The following is a 19299-nucleotide window of genomic DNA, read 5'->3' as shown; positions in this document are numbered from 1 at the left end:
TCTGATTTAGTTTTTTTTATATATTTGTATGTTTGTAATCTTACACAAAATTGTGTATGCACACAACACTGAATATTTTCAGTAGAAAAACTGAAGAGTTTATGCTGAATTATTGGTGTTTAATTGAACATGAGAATTAACAAATTTAGCTGCTTAAAACTAACGCGTTTGGTTTTATTTTTCCAAACAATTTTCTTTATTTTTTGCAAATTGCTGTTTTTGTAACTTATTGAGCAGTTGATTAAATGTACACTATCGCCTTGTCTACTTAAGACCTGGTTTACTTCAAGGGGTCATCAGATGCTTATTTTCCACAAGTTGATATGATTCTTTAGGGTCTTAGTCTGCAACCTAGTTTGGTTAATTTCTAAATGGTAGCGTAAACACCCTTTTTACCCCGTCAAAAACAGCTGTTCTGTAGCATTTTCCTTTAAATGTTAATTAGCTCTCCTGACTCCACCTGCTGTCTGAAGTATGGTTTACTTCAGCCTGATTCATCTTGAACCTTGCTAATAAGCACATCATTAGGACCACAATCACAAATGATTTACTAAGGGTGGGTTTTAGGCAGGATTGCCAGGTTTCACACAACACAACCTGCCCAATTGCTGCTCAAAACTAGCCCAATCACATTTTGAGGGGATACTCTGGTAAAAATTGCATTCAGGTAGGGTAAAATACACTTATTTTTGGTGGGGTTACCTAGGTACAATTTGCATTTTAGGGGCTAAATATCACATTATTGAGGGTTGCTTAAACCCGCTGACAGGAAAAACAAACCGCAGCAACATTGTTAAAGTAGCCCAGTTCTGCAGGAAAACCGTGGACTTGGCAACACTGGTCTACTGTAAGACCCCAGTCCAGTCTGTGCTGAAACACTACTGTCAAACTCGTGGGAGGGGCCTATTTTTATGACAACACACAAACAGGCATCTGAGATCCACTCGATTTGAGAAAGGGGTAAAGATTTTACTAGATAAAAAAAATAAAATATCCCTGGGTGGATTTGTATCATTATAGGGTGGTTGTGCAAACACACTGCCAACATTTCAGTTAAAAAAACTTGTAAAAGTGCATGTAGCATCCGATGACCCCTTTAAACCCCATTACTGGTCTTTAGACAATAATCAGTTAATAATGTATTATATATATTTTATTATAAACTCATTATTGATAAATTATTTTCTGATTGGGGAAAAATGCTATCCTTTGTCCAGGTTGGCCAAGTGGTTAAGGCGGTGATCTAACGAACAAATGTCTCTGTGGCTTCAAACCGAATTCCTGGTAGCAGGGTTGTTATTTTTAAAGAGTAGAAGCTGCAGCTCAGTTGTCCATGCTTTACTTTGTGCACACAGTATAAAAATCTCCGTAAGAAGCAAACAGTCATGTCAAGAGCTGCTTTAGTTTTTGTTCAGTTTAACATATAAGCAATCAATTTCAAAGTGAATTGGCTTTTGAAACCAGCTGTGATGGCTTTGTGGTTATTGTGTTGTGCTTAAGATCCAGTGGTTAAATGGTTTTGTTGGTTCAAAGCCAATGAGGGAAGATTGCACCTATTCAGAAGTTAAAAGTAATTTCTTGTGTCATGAACTTCTAACTTACAGTAGTATTGAATTTATAGGGTATATTTTAGTAATATGTTCTGTTCCTTACCTCATGGTGGCAGTAGTGCTATGCAAAACACCAGGAGAACATACGGTCTTTGTCCTAGGTCTTCTGCAGTGTTTTTGTCAACTGAATGAGTATCTGGTTGTTTCCACACATTACTCAACATCGATGTATCTGCATACAATTTCCTCTCATCATAAACTTGTCCATATTGAAATGGATATATAACTATGTTTGTAAATGGATATGTAGCTTTCCATTTGCAAGAGTGGGCCTTCATAGGTCAAAACAGATCTTATTCATCATAAACACATATTTACATTTGAGAACTATACTCAACATATAACAGTTTTCACTGTTGGAGAAAAATATAAAGTTTGTAGAAAAGAATGATTTGTCTTCATCTTAAAGACTAAATGAAATCACAACTGACCCTATGTACTTTTGAATGCACGTTCATGGTGTTATTGTGAGGATTAACTAGTTAATGTTACATATTTATAAACAGATCTATACATATGTTCACGAAGGTACAATGGGTTGCGGAAGCAGTTCGTGTTCAAGTTACTTGCTCTTTTACAAGTAGTCATTACACCTTGGATCTCTTCTCCCTCCCAATGTAACCCTGCGTGCCCCCTATAGTCTTTCCTGCACAATGGAAAGTGAGCAGTCAGCTGTTCTGAGCCTCATTAGTGGTGTCTGTCTCTGATGAGCGGGATGATGAAGACTTCCTATCGATCCGTCTCCAGATGAGAAAGTGCAGGGTAAACAGGACAAAGTTACAGCTCAGAGGGGACCGGCTCGGGCACCGTGCTCAAAGAGGTGATACAGGGGAGAGAGGTAAAACTTTATCATGCTGTCTTCATCTGTCTATGTGTGTTTAGAACGTTGTGTGGTACTGTGATTATTTTGTGTGAAAGGTCATGACACCTGTAACAATTCAGATCATACTTTACTGTATGATGATGGAATCTGAAGATATTTGTAAGTCTGTAAATGTGATCGTAAATTAAATGTTTCTGATTCTGATCTTCTCACAGGGTTCTCATGCTCATTGAAAACCTGAAAACTAATCAATCCTTAGAAGTCACGGAACTTTCTACAACCAGTTAAATGTATTTATGCTCAGCTCTAAAATATTTAATCAGCTAGGATTTTTTCTTTGCATAATCTCTTTCTAATGGCCTTTAAAATCCTTTTTTCAATTATGAACAGTGGGAAATGTTATTTATTGCGGTCAAAAATGTGAACCCTGTTTTAAAGTTCCACACAGAACCTTTTTGTTTCTGTAGTTATTTTTTTTTATTTTTTTATTTTTTGGAAAACCATCTGCTAGGTATTTCTAAAAAGAAATGGGCCACTAAATAGGATGATTTCCACTTTCTAAACTATGAAGATGGGTGCAGAATGGTCCATTTATTCTGAAAAAAAAAATTAAAAAATTCTATATTGGATTAATAATTACACAAAAGCCAAAATGTTATCTGAAAAAGTAAACTTTTTAAAAAAATCTTTATTTCTAGTACCCACTGTTTTTTTTTTTTTTTTTTTAGATCTAATGTATTTCTAGTTTGCTTATTCACAATAAATATGTGTGATATGACAAATTCATGTTTGTAAAATTAAACAACTGACATTTGTTTTGGACTTCACTGCACTGAATTCAAAAATATTCATTATAATATCTGGAAAATGTAAGCTCTTAAAAATAAATAATTTACAGTTACTATAGTTTAAAAGCAGCTCTACAGAAAATATTGCTGTACAACCCAAGTAAGCCATAAAAAGTGCTGCTCTGTTAAAAGTACTGTTAAAATTTAGAAAGCAGAACAATAATACATTACTCAGTAAATTTAAAACATTTATTTCTCTCTGACACTCTGTAAAGAGTGCACAGCTTGAAGTTTTAAAGTAGTTTGACTTTAAAATTTCTGGAAGTTTTAAAGAATCAAATAGATAACTGAAGAACCTTATACAGAATAAATAGTTCTTCATAAGAAAAGGATTCTTTGCAGAACATTTATTTGAAAGAAATGATTCATATAACACCTGCTAATAATTAAAGTAGGAATGAGACCACAATAATAATAATAATAATAATAAATGTCCTCACTCAACTTGAAATAATATAATTGTACGTTTCTCAGTTGTCAACAGTTTGTGACAACAGTTTGATTTTTAAATTCCCCCAAGCATCAAAGGCAGAATGATTGAGCACGGCTCAATGAAATCAGGGTCTTTTAATGAGTGGGTGTGGGAGTCCCTTATAAATGGCTTAACTGACTTGTTCACTGACACTAGTGTGTGTCACTTAAGCTAGTTTAACAGTTTGTTCTGTCAAAAGCTGAGCTGTGAGACTCAGGGGATCGGAACATCTCTCCGTGACTCTCATTGTAATGGAGAAATTAAACTGACTGGACTGGTGAAATCGGTCAACTGATGTGTTTTGCAACTGCTTTATTGATCAAGACTAAATTTCACTCTCCATGTCAACGTCCATTATGCAACTTGTATTTACACATAAATAAAATAATTTATACAATAATTCTGTAAATTGCTGGTTTTCAAGTTAAATAAATTTGAGCCCTCTCCGCATCATATTCAGTTCCTTCTTTGTTTTCTGTCATTCTTATAAATGATAAAACAATCCAACTGACACTTTGTACAATGACGTAAACATAATAATGATTACAAAAGTTTCTTGTAAATAATAGAGAATACTAACTTAAGAAGTGATTAGTACTGTTCTCTGAGCATCTATATCATTACAAGACAATTGCAAGAAGCCTGTATAAATGGGCAGCATGACTGCATTGTTATGGTTTTGGACTAATGGAGAGCTAATGGACGCATGTCCTCGTGGGTTCAACCTCACTCTTGGTAGTAAATACCAGTTCTTGCATGAATTTTATCCCTTTATCTAAAAGGGATGGTTGAATACAGGTTTTTGAATTTATGTTAGAGAAACAGTTTCTATAAATCCGACTACACAGAACATGACCAGGATGGCTGAGTGTTTAAGGAGTTAAACTTAAGATCCAATAGACAAATGTCCTTGTGGGTTCAAACCCCACTCCTGGTATAAACTTTGATGCTTTTAATTAGGTTTTTAAGCATGTAAATGACAGCATATGAGGGGTAGGTGTAAATTTGAGAGTCTTTTACAGTGGCAACATTGTGTACCAACCAGGTTGGTTGAGGTTTTGAAATGGTTGATCTTAATATTTGCAGTCATTTGAGTGTTGAGTGTGGAGCTGTAGCAGTTGTGTTCCAGTGGGAAATGGCATTCAGTCTTTCATTTTGATGTAGTGTGGAACGCCCTAAAGCACAAAGCAGAAATTTACACCATGTTTGCACCACCGCTGAGCTGATGCTCTGAAAGATCTGTTGTGTTTTCCTCAAAAACAACCATCCTTTTTTTTTTTTTACTAAAATGCAATGCTGAGTCTTCCTCCTAAATGCTGTTTTGTAGGGCTCCCTTTATATAACTTTTAGACTTAGTTTTTTGGCTTGGGTTCCTGTATGACCATCCCGTCTAAATCCTTGAACCGGTTTGGAATGCAGCACACAGATTTAGACATCATGTGAATCAACAGCAATTCTAGCAAATCTGCAGTGCAAGTTACACTTAGCCAAGCAAATTCATAAATGCTCATGTCGTTTTCATTGTTTCCTGTGTCTTGTTTAAGTGACCTTATTTTGAAAGCTGTCAGGGAAATGATCTAACACTTTATCTACGAAGATGCAAAGTTAAGCAGCTTGTCTTTTATTGCTGGCTGTTTAAGAAGATTTGCAGTGCTTCCACATTTAGTAAATCTTCTAGCAGAATATGTACTAATAATACACAAGTGATTCCATTCATTTATATACATATCCTCAAGAGTCACAAACACAAGATGTCCACAGATGCCCACACAGACAATAAGAAAATAATATGAGCAAATGCACATCCAGCACACTGAGACCAAAATATCTCAATCTTTTTCACCTGAAGTGGGCATGCAACTCTAGTTCTCTCCCACATGGGCCTGTAGAGCAAAGGACAAACTCGTGCTTATATTGTTCTTCTTACAAATCCTACTACAAAGCCCTGGCCTTCTCTCCGTGCTGGCCTAAGGCTTAGACTCTGGATTTAACTCCAAAGCCACTGGCTCAAGTAGCCACAGTCGGTTGCCAGATCTCCAGAACAATGTGCACTGACAAGCGTCCCATAGGAGGCTACTGAAAGGCCAATTCTCTCACCCCGAGCTTCCACCTACAATTCTCCGTAGTCCCTCAAGCTGCAAAGAAGACAAGCCCGTCATTTGTTCTGAAGTACAGTAATCTCAATGAAGGGCTGGAGCAATTGTGTTGCAGTTGTTCAATCTTGGAGGAGACCCCAAGTGGACTGCTCGTCTTTTTGGGTGGAGGAAAGGCACTCAGACAGATGCTCTGCTTCTCCACTGAAGTACACTGACAGAGATGAGCTGAAAATAGACAGGCTTTCTTATATATTGTCTATATTGTTTTAGTATTTTCCCTTGCATATGACTTTATATATCCAAAGGGAATATTGGCAATTCTCTTTTTTGAATTGCATATAATTCCATTCATGTAAAGTATAGGTATCAGAAGGCCTATAATCATAATATAATTACAATAATATATAATCAGACTGCGGTGACTAAATGGTCACTTATTGCACTCTTTCATATAACATAACTACATCAGTAGGTGGCAACATGTGACTGGCTTTTTAAGTTGCTCAATGGTTTATTAATTTAATTGATTTGTTCAAATAGACGGATTCAACTGGGAATGAAACAACTGACTGTCTTTATGACTTATTCATTTGTCCATTCATGCATACATTCAATTGATTCATTTGAAGCATTGATTCAGTCCATTGTTTGTGAGTCATTAATTCATTCACTCAATCGCCCCGTCCATATAAAATCAGACATTTTGTAGTTGTAGAAGTTACTGTATCTATCAAAATATTATCTTCAACAAAAACGTGTGGCTCTCTTTGGTACATATTTAATGCCCGCGTTCTCATGCTTATTTTCATTTACTAAATTCATTGTAGTGTGGAAATAGTGAATGAGGATATTGGGATTCAGCATAGCAACTGCTGTGTTTGTTGATTTCACCCTCAAAAATTGGACGAACAACAATAAATACCACCACACCTTAACAGGCAAGATTTTCAACTTCAAACAGAAATTCACCACAGTAAGTTATTGTTACTAGTGTAAATCATCATTAATGAGGTTTCTTCCAAACACAAACATTTATGATGAAGTAGGGGAGAGCGGGGTCGAAAGTAACGTGGGACGAAAGTAACAAAGCGATTTTCTCAGAGCCTCTTTCTGCATTTGCATTCCCAGCTATGACAGCATATTCAGCATGCAATCCTTGACGGAGCTGAGAAATATCATGTGATTTCCTCATCGTTTCCAGAAGTTAGGTCCGTAAAACTGTTTTCGAGTACAAAAAGTAAATTGTTGAAGCTGTAATTTTTTTTTTTATTAGTTGTGTTGTTTTTCTTGTTTCATGTGTCACAGTAATGATCAATCTACAGGTTATTTAGTGCTTTAACACATCCTAAAGTTTGCATTTTCAATTTTTTTTAAATATAAAATTAAATCGAGTTTAAATGTGAGGAGTTCCTGTCGGGACGAAAGTAACAATTTTTACTTTTGTCCCGCTACAGTCACAAAAAGTATTTATTTTGTTCCAGTGCAAGCTATATTGTGAATTTCTGTTTCTTGCATCATTTCTTACAAATGTTAATGTCATATTATACCAAAAGAATATGTCCGAGTGAGGTTCAGAAAGACAGACAGAGGTCTGGTTTTATCCAGATGTTTTTGAGAGGGTGTATCTCTCTCTGGGCAGCTGCTACGTCACATTTATATTTAGGTTTTAGCCATATCTTAGCCTTTACACCTCCACCTGTGAATTTGCAGTGTTTCCAGATGTTTTAATGCACATTTTCAAGTTATGCATAAAAACACCTGGATGGAAACATAAATAAGCCTACTGTTACATTATGTTTAGAGTTTTTTTATTATGCTAATGTGATAAAAAAATGTATATTGTGCATTCTGTAGAATTTTTTATTATTATATAAAAATACATTGAAATTTACAATAAAAAAATACAGTCAGGTTTTAAGACATCTGATGACACTTAAACTTAAATTTGAAATGAAAATATTAAAATGTAATTTAATAATTTTTTTTGCAAAGATAAAGGATAAAATATGTTTGCAGTTACTTATTTAAAAGGTCACAATCAGGTATACTTAATAAAAATAAGACTAACAGAAAAAATCTAGCTTATATTGTTGTGTTACTTTTGACCCACCTGTGTGTTACTTTCGTCCCAACCGATTGGGTCGAAAGTAACAATGTTCAACTTATGTTCAAAGTGAAATTATACTGAAGTCTTTCTACATTTCTAAAAAATACCACCTGGTATTGTTAGACCATACTTCTGAGTTACTGCCCACAGCAGAAATGTATCTCTGTATACAACATTATCTTTTAAAATGAAGTTTTTCTGAAAAATTGTACTTTTGCCCCTGCTCTCCCCTAACTATGGCACTGTGGATGGAAACTGGAAACTATGGTTACCGTGGTTCATTTTTGTAAAGTAAAGTTATATTTATTTTAAGCCACTGTTTTGTTTTTTCAAAAATAATACTTTTGTTAGTCATAGATAAATACAGGTTAGAACAGACTAATTGAAATTAAAGTGAGGTGAAATTGCATTTCTGTTCGAACACATATTTAATTTTCAGACATTATGAAGATATTGTCAGAACAAGACTGCTAATTGTACGTCAAAAAAACTAAAAACAAACAAACCTGTTTTGTCATTAAGTAGACATTTCATTTTTGACTTTCTTCAAAAAGGCTTTGCACGCTTACAATGAATTACGAAGAACACTGAGATCCCCATTCTCTCTCATCCTGGAACCTCCCCCAAGTTAAGATCAGGTTCTGCAGCTCTTGTTTTCTGCTCTGCGACAGGTTTCCCGTACGGACGCTAATTCGATGGTTGCTATTTTTAAATGCTTCAGTGCCTCAGGTGAGGTTTATTCCTGCACAACGAGGTTCCAGTCAGCCAACTCCTATCAAAGAGATAACTCCAGTTGCTATGGAAACCTGCTCTCCTCTCAGGTTATAAATCACAGACACGTGCATACACACACTCACACTTGTTTCTTTGTGGGGAGTTGGTTCATGAAAGCGCTATCTTCATCTGCTTCGTCTCTCCCAGCAGACCTGCGTTTTGGGTATAGTGACTATGAAACAAACTTTCCAGACCGCTCCATGCAATCTTCTGTGGTCCTGCATGGAGAAAAATGGTTGCTTGTTTTCAGTTTTCTGTGTTTATAACTCTTGTTTGCTCTTCCTTGGCTTCCTGGTCTGATAAATCAGGTTTTCCATCGCCGCAGAGAGAGATGGAGACACAGGGACTGCTCCATGTGACAAGATTGCAATTCTGGCCTCTAATCACATTACTCTTCCTATTCTTTGCCACTGCTGTTCCAGGGCTGTCATTACCGATACTGCCAGGGGGCCGACACTGGCTAAGGCTTTTGGCTTTAATTGCTTGCCTGTCACTAGGTGAAAAATCTACACATTGGTTGTAGGCAGTAGGACTTGAGATGTAATGCTGAATCAGTGGGTGCAGTATGTTTCCCATTCCTTCCATAAAAGCGAGACTGTCACACAGTGTGGCCTCTGTGCTTTGTGGTTGAGGCCGTTTTCTTTTAACTGCCGCATTGCTTTGCATGTTTAACTGGTCAAAGTGCGGTCACTCTCTGTGCTCTTGTGTTGCTGCTAAAAACCGTGTGTCCCTGATGTTTTGGTGAAGCACACATTGCACATGTTCAATATTGCGAGTTAAGTCCATTTAGCTTAATTCTGCTGTTGTTTATCTTTTAAAAATTTAAATAAAATGCTAAGCTCTGTTTAAGCTGTGTAATTGGGTATGCAAAAAATATTTGAAAAACTATTTTGAGATCAAAGATGCAATGTGAAGCAGAATTAGACTCCTATGGGATACAAAAAATGCACTCTTCTTCACAGTTTGGGGGTATGAATATGTAATGTGGCAATAGAGCTCTAAGCAGTTGCCAACTGATTCTCAGTGTTAAGTGCAGTTTTGTTAAATGAGCTGAATCTGATTGTCTGGTGAGTCACAAAACATTCTAGTTTGGATTGTTCGTGCACGTGAACAATTAGATTAGTAATATGAGGTAATTCTGAGCCAAACTGAATATGCATTGAGAATTTTTATTTTTATTTTTAGGAATTGCACTTAATCTTATATTTATCAATCTTATATTAAAATTATTATGTAAATAAATAATGCTAAAAAATAACCAGATATATTTGATTATTGCAGTTCTTTTGGTTTACTTATTGTTCCTGAAGTTCTAACGACTGAAGGGTCATTCACTTAGAATTTTAGCATTTGGTGGGAACCTCCCCTTACAGGGTCTTAAGTGATTCATTTTTATGCAGCTTTTTACATTTTTTACACTTGACAGGTCATAGCAGGTGGGTTCCCTTATGAAACAAAAATATATTGCAATATATTGGAAAATATCATGTAATATATTAGGCATATATTCTTATATATATTTATTTTTTCCAATATACTGCAATATATTGAAAGCGGCAATCATTTGTATATTTTGCAATATATTATAAAATATATGTATCATCAATATCATCAATAAATGTATTCAAATATATAAAATATTAGAAAATAAAAAGGGAAAATAATATATTACAATATATCACAATATATTTTAAGAAATATATTGGTAAATATATTTTCCTTTCGTATGGGTTAAATAAATACATTTTTATGAGTTTTGTGATCCTACAAAAACAGTTTTGTTCAGTCCCATTTGGCTGCTTCCCAGCATGCACTGGACCATGAATATTGAATATGGTTAAATTGACTGTGTTATTTCCTTTATTGTTGATTTTTGTTGTCACATTTAGTAACTTGTTGTCTTGTGATGTCAGGAAGAGTTTATTTCACTATTCAAAAGGATGAGGTAGTTTGTTGTTACCTGTTCTTTGGGTTTCATGTATTTCATCAGTTATATAAGTCTTGTGAGTTTTTTGTGATGTAGCTAATAGATTGAGACAGCAAGTGCTTTGCTTTTCAAGATGTTTGTCATTGTGAACATGAGCTGAAGCATGCACTGGACAATGAAAATCCATGAAAATGTAAATAAATATATTTAAATATAAAATGTTATCGACGCATACACACACATACATATTAATGTGTGTGTATATATATATATATATATATATATATATATATATATATATATATATATATATATATATATATATATATATATGAGTCTCACAGATTTTTTATGATATGAGGTTGAGTAAATGTGACAGAATTGTTTTCTTTTTTTCATTATTTCCTTGGCTTTTAGTACTGTACACAATAGATGTAGTATCCTTCACATATCAGAAAAATATATATGATGTGTATCAACAGCGCTGTCTATACCAAGCATCACTGACTATCTGGGAAGTTTTCTTGTGAATTTCTTTTTCTGTGTTGAAGAAAACCTGATGGTCTACCAAGATGCCACTCAGTTTGATGCAATATGCTAAAATACATGCCAGACGGTCTGAGAGGCTTATATAGTCTCTCATTTCACATCTATCTATCTCTTTAAGGAGCGTGATTAAGTTACCAGGGAATGAAGAAGTGTGCACTGAATGAAGCTTTAACAATCATGTATGGAGTCTGAAGAGCGGTTTGTGTTCCCTCTGATCAACAGCAGTTCAATAAGAGCAAATTTAATGCTGGATTGAAACCATGCTATTTGTCTTCAGGCAGCAGGGTATTGATCGACCCCATTTCTGCTGCTCTATTAATCTTGGTGGCCAGAGGTCATGTGATCTGCCCCGGCCAATCCAGAAACAAATACCACCTTCATGACGAAATTCTACAGTTTGAATAAGACACTCTTACAGTACTTGAACTAGCGCTTTCCTCCTCAGTCCTACATCTCTGATTTTATAAAGACGTAAACATCCCCTTTGATCTTATCTTATAACCCTGAAAACTCTGAGATGTTACAGGCAAAAACACAAATCTAAATGGAGATTGAACTATCGCAAGTTATAATCTGAAACACTGTTTTTATCTGCGTTTGGACACATTTGAGCATCCGCAACACATACAGTTTTTGACAGAGTTAAAACCAAAGATGAACCCACTAGATAAATTCACCTCATTTTTTCCTCACAAACAAAGAAAGTGCTGCCAGGAGTTTGTCAGAGCACTCGTAACAAAGCCAATCTCATTTGTGACGGCAGATGTGGGATATGGCAGAGAAATCCACGTGTTCAAACAAAAGGTTTCCGCCACCAGAGAGGGAAAATGCTCACATTGGGTGACTCTGTAAGAGTCCGCTCCTTAATTCTCATCGGCTCAATTTCAGGCTGTTCAAGCACCTGGTGGCAGACATCTGCAGATCTGCCAATGCTGGCTTTGTGGCTATGGTTAGATCAATTGAAAATGTGCCATTTGTAGCAGATCAAAAAGCTCGATGTCCAACGTTCCTGAGGTTTTCAGGTGCTGCCTGAAAGTTGTAGGTGCTAGTTGAATGGATCAGCAGTTTCTTTGTAGTTCTTACTTTTGATCAATAATACAGTGAAAACTGTAATATTGTGAAATATTATTACAATTAAAAATCTGTTTTCTATTTTAATACATTTTTAATTTATTTCTTTGATTTGAAAGCTGAAATTTCATCAGCCATTTGTCTAGTCTTCAGTGTCACATGATGCATCAGAAATCATTTCTTTATATTTTTACACAATTGAATGCATCCTTGCTGAATAAAAAATATTACCTACCGTATTTTTCGGACTATTAGTTGCACCTGAGTATAAGTCGCATCAGTTCAAAAATACGTCATGACGAGGAAAAAACATATATAAGTCGCACTGGACTATAAATAACATTTATTTAGAACCAAGAACCAAGAGAAAACGTTACAGTCTACAGCTGCGAGAGGGCGCTCTATGTTTTCAGTGTACACTCTAAAAAACGCTGGGTTGTTTTTTCAACCCAACTGCTGGGTTGAGGCCGTTGGATAGGACTTTGGGATGTTTTAACCCAAGTTTGGGTTGAAAATAAGCCTCTTTTTTAACCCAGCGGGGTGGGTTGAGGACGCGGACGTGAAGGAGAGCACGCACGTCACGTCAAGATCGTACGTCTCCAGTGCGAGCAGCCGCCATTTTCTCAGCGTGATAGAAGCGAGAAGCGAGTGAAAGACTATGGTAAGTAAATATTCAAAATGTAAAGTTATCTTTTATTGTTTACCTGGTTGTATGAAAGGCGGAAGGTTGTATGAAAGGCGGAAACAAAGGAGCTTAACGTTATATATAGTTATATAAAAAAAAAACGGACGCGGTTTTCGCCTCAGACACGGAGGTCTTAACTGCCTCATGTAACGTTACTGAACGGAGGATGTACTTTTAATATAACGTCTGTGAATGTATTTTGTCATATTTACATAAGATTTTACATTATCTGTACTTTTTGAGGCGTTAACAGACGGTTATGGTCAGGGTTAGCTCATGTGAATTTGTCTTTTTTTTTTTCGCGGTTAAACTGAATGTATGTTTGTCCCCTAAAGGAAACGGCATTGTGTAGTAAAGACTAGCATAATTATTTTGAGGCTGTTGAAGTGGTAACTGTTAAAAGTATGTTTTACATGTAATATTTCAGACTTGTCAAGCTTGTGTCTCATTGTCCTCGCGCTGAGAGTTAAAGACACAGAAGCTGTTTGTGTGAGGAGTCAACAGACCTGTGTGAGGATGAGGAGGAGGTGTTCTTCTGAAGAGAGGGACAGACGGTTTAAGGAGAGTAAACTTCAGAATAACATCAAGTTATCTTTATTTTTACTAAGACTAAAATAATGTGTGTTTTTTTTTTTTTTTTTTAGATGTTGAAATCCAGAGACAAGATAACTTCATTCTTTTGAGACTGATGTAAGTTAAGTTATTACTTTTTTTTTTTTTGAAAATTAATGTTTCTGTTGTGTCCTGCCTGTTAACTTCACATTTCTGTCTGTATATATATATACATATATGTATATATGTATATATATATATATGTATATATATATATATATATATATGTATATGTATATATGTAAGTATATATGTATATATATATGTATATGTTAATATTTTATTGAAACCATTGATGCCCCTTCTTTGCAGAACTCAAACTAACTGGAGTTAAGGACACACAAGTCTGCTTGTGTGAGGAGGAGGTTTTCTCAGCTTCTTCTGAAGAGAGGGAAAGATCGTTTAAGGCAAGTAAACTTCATAATTTCATGTTATCAGTTGTTGTTGTGTTTTACTAAGAGTAAAATAATGTTTGTTTTTTGTTTTTGTAGATGTTAAAAGCAAGAGACATGGGAGAGCATCATTCCTTTGAGATTTAGGGTTAGTTATTTTTAGAAAATAAATGTTTCTGTTGTCTCCTGCCAGTTTACTTCACATTTTGATGCAACAACAGTGTGATTACGTGCTCATTTCATTAAGACCATTGATGTCTGTGTTTTTTATTGCAGAAATCAAACCAACTTTGGAGTTGTCTGATTTGGAGAGTCATTATTCTTGGTCTTCGCTCTTAGAGGTAAAGTTCACACAAAAAATCATTTACTTGCCCTCAAGTCATTCCAAACCTATAAGACTTTTGTCTGTCTTTACAACATGAATTAATATATTTTCAGTTTTCTCATATTTGTTAATCCATTTATAGTTTAGATAATCAATATTTTCAAGCTTCATAAATATAGAGTTATTGTAGAAGTAAATTCTGATATTTATATATGAATACATCTTAAATTATATGATAGCAAACATGTATGTTCAAAATAAAATACTGGTCTCCCAGACCAGCAATGGAGGACACAAAAAAAGAATATTAAATATATTCATATGTTTTCCAAAAAATGAGCAGTTTGTGTATGAGTCTGGAAAAACATGGGGAGAGTAAATTATGAACATTTTAATTATTTGGTGAACTAACGGTTTGAAGAGCAGCCCTCCATGAATATTGTGAGGTATGTGAATGTCATGTCTGTTTTAATGTTTCAGTAAAGAAGCTTTCTGAAAGCAATATTTATTCAAACAATATCACCTGCCCTCACAGTAGTGCTGTCATTATAGCCTCCTGGAGCGCTGTGGTGGACTGAGACATTAAACAACCACACAAAGTGTTGAAACTTTAAAACCGATTATTTACCTATCCTTGTGGATGTGAATACACCTCTACCTGAAAATGGATAGTTTAATTAAATGTATAATTTTTTCAAATGTGTTTCTCTTAGGCCACTGATGAAGAGCAGGTGGTGACTGGGATGAATCCTGGTCAGAGAGGAGAATCTTCTTTCCCCTAAACAGCAGTGGTTTTAAAGGAGGACGCTGCCCTGGATGATGTAGAAGAAGTCAGATGCTGTGCTGATGGGGTTTCTTCATGATGACATCAGTTATGCTAAAGAGATCATGAAAATTGACCGTGATGCATGATTTGTATTCATGGACTATGAAACAAACTGTAAGTGTATAATTTGTTAAAAAAAAAAAAAGTTAAATGCTTTTTCTGTGTTGTTTAGTAGAAGAGTTTACACTCTGTCATTCATACACCTGCTCACATTCTTTCACACACACACACACACATGCGTCTGTTAAATGTTATAATATCAAAGTTAATGTTGTGATTTATTTGTGTACTGTCATGCCAGAATAGTTGGAAAAAAACCTAATTGTAAATTTATTGTATGTGTTTTCGTATATTTTATACAATAAATACAATTGAACAAAGTCCAATTTGATCTTAAGTTATATTCATCAAATGTTTAATGCATTGTTTATGAACTCTGTAGCTGTTAATGCCATCCTTTTCTGCATTTCTTCTAACATGTTACTTTTTGACTTTTCTCTTGTTTTTAATAAATATTTTCCTTTTGATAATTATTATTTGTGTGTAAAAGTGATATTTAAAATGAACAACATTTGTAGGTTTAATGCCTAGCTCAATTTGGGTTAATTTTAACGTAGAAATGCATTGTTTCCCCACATGGCTGCACTCTGCGAGTTTATTTTCTGCCAGCAGGAGGCGCTAAGAGCGGGAGAGGTAGGTTTCTCCGGTAACGGCTGCAGAGCGGTGCTGAGCTCACAAACGCTGCCTTATCAAGCACATGCGAAATGATATCGAACATTTTCTAAATACAGTAGTTTTCCTTCTGAAATACAGTGATAAAAAACACCCGCTCTGGTTTTTGAAACCCTGCAATATAGTCATTTTAAACCATAAAAAAGGCAACCCAGCAGGCTGGGTTAAATATGATAACCCAACTGGTTGGGTTAAAATAACCCAGCGCTGGGTTCGTCCCTTTTTGACCCAGCGCTGGGTTGTCAAAATAACCCAAATTGGGTTGTTTTCAACCCAGCAGTTTTTAGAGTGTAGACTACAGGAGAACTGAGCAGCGTAGAGCGCCCTCTCGCGGCTTTAGACGGTAATGTTTTAACTTGATTCATTTCTCTTGGTTCATGTCAAATTAATTGTGATACATAAATCGCACCTTACTATAAGTAGCAGGACCAGCCAAACTATGAAAAAAAGTGTGACTTATAGTCCGGAAAATACGGTATATAGAAAAAAAAACAAATCTTGGAAATACCACTTTTGAACAGCATGGGTAAAATCAAACCTGTGTTGTGCACGCTACTGACAGGAGAAGCTCAAACCGTGTCTGTACAACTCAGTCTCTAATAAATGGACAGTAAAAATATAAAATAAAACTAAACTCAGTTGTCTCTTAGTTTTCAGGCCATGTTGCATGTTCATGAATGCTGTCTTGATTTAGCATCCAAATGCCATCTTATATTCTATCTCATTTACGCGTCTTCCTCATTTCATCTTTTTAAATGTCAAGTTTTGCATAAAATCCAGACTGATGGGCAAATTACCAAAGCAGCTTTCAGAGCTCCAAAATATTTCACTGCGATATAATCTTTTTCAAATGTCTCTCCCTGGCAGCTTTGCTTCTCTCAGTGGACGGGTCATGTCAAGTATAAAGGGCTTGAAGAGATATGGATAAATTCTTGACTTGTTTCAAATTTGCAAATGAGTTTCCTTTATTTTAAAGGGAGGGGTAGTAGTTAAAACCCAAGGCTAGTAACCATAAATATGATGATTCAGTCTCCACAAAGAATGAGTCATGAATGATCTGAACGATCGGCTCACAAATCCAGTTAAACTCAATGATTTGGTGATAAGCTTGTAATGATTACAGTGAGCAATGACTTATATTTCAGTCTATTTAAATCTGGCTTTAAATCTGTACTTCTAAGTACTAACCATTAACTAGTTAGATCAGACTTGACCCACAAAGTTCATTTCATTGTCTTGCTGCAAGATTATAGCTGTGACTGGAGAATGTCAATCCCACAGATGAAACGAGGATAAATTCATTAGGAAGGGTAATTAAGCTAACAGTGGGAGATACATTCAGGTTTCTGTCCTGTGATGTGGCTGTAATGAGGGAGAGGAAGAACATGCCATGTCCTGTCCTCTCATACGTCCACCACCAGACTGGGCTCCTGTAATCTTTTCCTTTATCTCGGCCAATCCTCCTAAAACTTTATGGTGCAGAACCCTAGAAATGAGTGGCAGTCTCTGTTGTGCTTTGTAAAACTTTATGTAGAGTCAAATCTAGACTCTTCCTAGTTTTATGTAGGTCCTTGTTTTTAGCCTTTATATTTGAAAGCAAACTAGAACATAAGGCATGTGTTGCCAGCAATATAAGAATAGCACACTTTTTTTTTCCTTTTAGGTTATTGTTTTTTTTCTATCATTGCTATTTTCCCCCCTCATCCAGGGACAGCAGGGCAATAAAAATCTCTCAGTCAAGGCTGCTGAGTGAAAATATCGCGGAGGAGAGAGCAGTAATGATTTCAATAAGGCCTATCATCTCTAATTCCCAGTGTGGCTGAACTCCGAATGGGGACAGCTCTCAGGGGGATGAATACTAGAAAAGATGTGTCAAGGTCTTCTCCACTGGTTCACGCTAGCACTAGAGCAAAGGGTGCCGGAGAGAGGGGAATAGACCGGGAATAGGGACTTGGGGAATTGTGTGTAACCTTTCCTGGCTTTAAAACGATCAAAGGCAAAATCCATCTGAGCAGGCTATAATTATTCAGTTTCAGATCTGAAATTACACAGCTAATCTTCAACATTCGTTATTTTTCTTGAGCACCAAATCTGCATATTAGAATGATTTCTGAAGGATCGTGTGACACTGAAGACTGGAGCAATGATGCTGAAAATTCAGCTTTGCCATTTCAGGACAAATATATTCAAAACAATAGAAATCTGTTGTTTTAAATTCTAATGATTTTTCACATTTTAAAAACAGCGTTTTTACAGTATTTTGATCAAATTTCTCTCTGCATCAGCTGTTTAGCATACTATGAATGGTAACATTTTAGAAAAAGGAACACATTCACTATTAACAAAGATTTTTCCACTTATTTGTTTATTAATTATTTATAGTTAGTAAGGTAGTGAAGTTTAGGTATGGGTAGGATTAAGGCATCTTAAATATGGTCATGAGGAATAATATGTGGTTTATAGATACTAATAAACAGCCTATATGCTAGCAATGCTTGCCAATAAGAAACCGATTAATATTGAGTATTAGTTCTTAAAATAAAGTTTTACCAACACTAATTTTAACCTTGCATGTTTGCAGTGTATACCTTCTTGATTTATCAGGCAATTCATTCAAATCAGGAACACTACATTTGTGCATCAACGTGAATTGTCGGGATGTAAAGGTCATGCGTATTACCCTCACTCTTTCTGTAACTGTCAGTTTGCTCTGTTTTGTGGTTTATGCTGACATAGCCAATATAAATCTGTCACTCACCTTTTTTCCTTACAGATTGAACTCAATGAGGCAGCTTAAACATCATAATTAAAATACGCCACCTCTGTAACTATTAACCTTTTACTTTAACAATGTTAAAAAAAATTCTTTTTTCAGCAGGTTTATATAATTTGTCTTGAATTTATTGTTATTGTTCATTAAAGTAAAATTGGAACCTAAAAAAATAGGTTTCTGTATTTAAAAAAGTATATTAATATTGGATAGAAAACTTAATATTTAGAATGTTAATGTAAAAACTTTGTAATGTTGATGTAGAATGTTTCTAATTAAAAATAAGAAATGTTGTCTTTTGACAGAAGGGCAGTCTGTGAACTGCAGCATTATAAATGCTAAATACTACCAGTAAGATTTTATGTCATACATTTAGCAATGGTTTTTTAAACATTTAGCATTATACTAATGCCACATGGGTCTTTAGTAAGCTTTTGAGGTCAGCACAATTTCAGTAACGACCTAGTTTGCAGATACGAGCAATCTGTTATGTGCAATGCTACTGTGGCTCCGTAGACAAAACATCCTTTGAGACACAATGATATGTCTATATAAAGACATAAGCTATAGCTATAGTCTGCTCACTCTTAAAAATAAAGATTCTTTTTTTTTTGGCATTGATGGTTCCACCAAGAACCTCAAACATCCACGGAACCTTTCCATTCCACAAAAATGTCTTT

At 35.3% G+C, this 19299-nt stretch overlaps 1 long non-coding RNA gene across 1 annotated transcript; it reads left to right on the top strand.

The window, feature by feature from the left end:
* The first annotated feature begins 14063 nt into the window (after positions 1-14063).
* Positions 14064-15467, top strand: LOC128031569 (uncharacterized). The gene is made up of 3 exons (XR_008188121.1): positions 14064-14114; positions 14243-14307; positions 15005-15467. It is a non-coding gene; the product is annotated as an uncharacterized LOC128031569 (long non-coding RNA).
* Positions 15468-19299: the final 3832 nt, after the last annotated feature.

Source organism: Carassius gibelio, chromosome A17 (genome assembly GCF_023724105.1).
Source record: "Carassius gibelio isolate Cgi1373 ecotype wild population from Czech Republic chromosome A17, carGib1.2-hapl.c, whole genome shotgun sequence".
Lineage (NCBI taxonomy): Eukaryota > Metazoa > Chordata > Actinopteri > Cypriniformes > Cyprinidae > Carassius > Carassius gibelio.
The sequence above is the reverse complement of the archived record's forward strand: the minus strand, read 5'-3'. Positions and strand labels throughout refer to the sequence as shown.